General features: G+C 33.5%; 1 non-coding gene and 1 pseudogene across 1 annotated transcript; both read right to left on the bottom strand.

Annotated features, from left to right (window-relative positions):
• Nucleotides 1–367: 367 nt before the first annotated feature.
• LOC111743836 lies at nucleotides 368–486 on the bottom strand (annotated as a pseudogene).
• A 1,480-nt stretch (nucleotides 487–1,966) lies between these two features.
• Nucleotides 1,967–2,085, bottom strand: LOC111743821. The gene has a single exon (XR_002781896.1). It is a non-coding gene; the product is annotated as a 5S ribosomal RNA (ribosomal RNA).
• Nucleotides 2,086–3,059: the final 974 nt, after the last annotated feature.

Here is a 3,059-nt window from a genome sequence, read left to right as displayed (position 1 = left end):
GACTTTCAACTATTGATTTCATATCTGTTAATCTTGGTAATTAATAATTGGTCTGTAGATTCCTTCGGGTCTTCTAAATAGTCATATCATCTGTAAATAATGACAGTTTCTTTCTTTTCAAATATATGCCATTAACTTAATTTATTATATTAATTTTAAAAACTTCTGCCACTAAATGTATTAATTTATTTAAGAAAAAATTTTTTGAAGTACAATGTTGAATAAAAAAAGGTAGGCATGCTTATCTTTTTTAAATTTAATTTAATTTAATTAATTATCATTTTTTTTTAGGCGAGGCAACCCTTGGTTGACCTCACAGATTGCAAGGACCTTGTCAGTTTACAATCCCTTATTTTTTAATTTTTTATGCCTACAGCACCCGGTCTTCCTAGGTGGTCTCCCATCCAAGTACTCACCAGGCCTGACCCTGCATAGCTTCCAAGATTAGATGAGATTGGGCTTGTTCAGGGTACTATGGCCATAGACTTTTTTTAATTTTAAAGGAAATGTTTCTGTTTACATATCAAGTAATGTTCCCTTCAGAATTTTAAAATAGATATCCTTATCAGGTTAAGAAAGTCCCTTCTATTTCCAATCTGCTTAGAGGTTTATCATCAATTAGTATATACATTTATCAGATATCTTTTCTGTATCTACTTAGATGATCATATGGTTTTTATTCTTTAATCTATTAATGTGGTAAATTATCTTTATAGATTTTCTAATATTAAGCCATCTTTGTATTCCTGGGCTAAGCTTGGTTATGGTACATTATCTTTTTTACACACAGTTGTATTATTTTAATTATATGTTATTTAAGATTATTACATCTATATTTATGAGTGAAATGGGCCTGGAATTTTTCCTTTCTCCTGCTTTCATTGTTCAATTTTGATATTAAGATTATACTGGCCTCAAGAACGAATTTGGGAGTATTCCTTATTTTTTCTATTCCCTAGAGGAATTCATATAAGATTGGGATTATCTATCCCTTGAAATGTTGATAGAATTCACCTATAAAACCAACTGAGCCTTGTGAGAATGTTTTCAATTATTGCTTCAATTTCTTTAAAAGTTTTAGGATTATTTGGAATATTTGTTGCTATTTTTTTTTTCAGTTTTGGTAGGAATTTATTTCTACTAAATCTTCAGATTTGTTGGCATAGAGCTTTTGACAGCATTTTCTTACTATTTTTTCTCAATAAATTTTATTTGCAAATATACTCACATTAAAAGATAAAATCTCCAGAGAGTTGGCTGTCTTTATCTTATCATCTTTTAAAACTGTGTTAACTATAATTACATTATTCTTTTTCATGTATGATGTCATATATTTGTATCTTCTCTTTTTTTTCTTGACCATTCTTCCCAGCAATGTCTATTTTGTCTTTTCAAAGAAATCAACAAATTTAACTACACACTCTCATTCAGAATTTTGAACGTATTACTTCATTTGATAATAGATTTACAGTCAAAATAAGGCAAATAATGAATACTGATCTAATCAGGATGACAAATAACTCTATTGGGAGGCTGATGACCAGGGGTTATATGCATTTGAGAGGAGAGGTGGTGAGGATGGAGCATGTGTATGTGCTTTGTGTGGGGGGATCTTAAAGTGGAGGGGGTTGCTGAGAGAGTTAATCCTCTCTTTCTGTGACGAGAAATCATTAGATAATGCCCAAGCCTCAAAAATAAAGAAGTAGCATTACGAGTATGTTATTTAGCAAAAATACAGTAAATACCAGAAGGATCGAAAGCAGTTATCTCTGGGACTAAGAGGAGGGGTGCGGGGAGAAGGAGAGGCTTCCGGGAATTCCTGATTTTCATAACATTTTTAATTTCTCAACTTTTAATTTTTTTTTTTTTTTTTTTTTTTTAGGCGAAGCAACCCTTGGTTGATCTCACAGATTGCAGGAACCTTGTCATCTTACAATCCTTTATTATTATTTTTTTAAATATTTTACGCCTACAGCATCTGGTCTTCCTAGGTGGTCTCCCATCCAAGTACTAACCAGGCCCGACCCTGCTTAGCTTCCGAGATCAGATGGGATCGGGCTTGTTCAGGGTGGCATGGCCGTAGACTTAAATTTTAAAATTATGTGCATGTCTAACTTGGATAAAAATTAAAACTGAATTTAAAAAAACCCCTGTGATTAGTAGCCTCGTATGTATATCTTTAAGATTTCTTCATTCGTTCCCGTAGAATAAATTCCAGACATGGGATTGCTGGGTCAATGGGCCTGTTTTTGAGATCTTAGCCACGCTGCTGGAAAGCGCACCAACTTTGCCCCTCCCAGAAGGGTAAATCTGTCGTTCCCAGTCCTTGCCAACACCATTATCAATTTTCAGATCTCTGCCAGTGTAATGATTTTTTTTAAAAAGGTATCATATTGTGGTTTTAATTTGCATTTCTTTGACTACCAAATAGTTTACATAGTTAATATACTTAACCATTTTTAGTTCTTCTTTGATTAATTTCCTGTTACAGTTCTTTGTCTATTTTTATCTTGGAGTGTTCATCTTTTTCACTGTTGATTTGTAAGGGCCCTTAAAATAGTAGGCCTACTAATTCTTTGTCTATCACACGTTACAAATACTTCCTTCTCAATGGGTCCTTCTGCTTTTAATTTTCTTTTTTGATGTGAGGGATTTTTTATTTTTATGTAGTTAAGTCTATCTTTTATGCTTTTTGCCTTTGAGATCATGTATGGAAAGTCCTTGCTTATCCACAGGTTTTTAGAAATACGGTATCTCTTATAATTTTGTCTAGTATTCCTATACAGTGTTTCATTGATTCTGTTTTTCACATTTTAAATCTCTGAAATTGGGATGTGTTTATAATCACCCGTGTTCAGGAGGCCATCATTGTCTGCCTTACACACATCAAAATATGCAGAAAGTGTCAGCAACTTGTGAACAAGTCCAGCAGACAATAGTGGGGCACTCATTAAGAAACGATGCATTATCACCTGTGTTTCTCTTTCCTCCTGGGCACAAAGCTAGACTACACTTCCCGCCCCCTTTGCAGTTAGGTATGACCATGTGACTGGGTTCTA

The sequence above is a fragment of the Pteropus vampyrus genome, unplaced genomic scaffold (genome assembly GCF_000151845.1).
Source record: "Pteropus vampyrus isolate Shadow unplaced genomic scaffold, Pvam_2.0 Scaffold123, whole genome shotgun sequence".
Lineage (NCBI taxonomy): Eukaryota > Metazoa > Chordata > Mammalia > Chiroptera > Pteropodidae > Pteropus > Pteropus vampyrus.
This window is presented reverse-complemented; position numbering and strand designations above follow the sequence as displayed.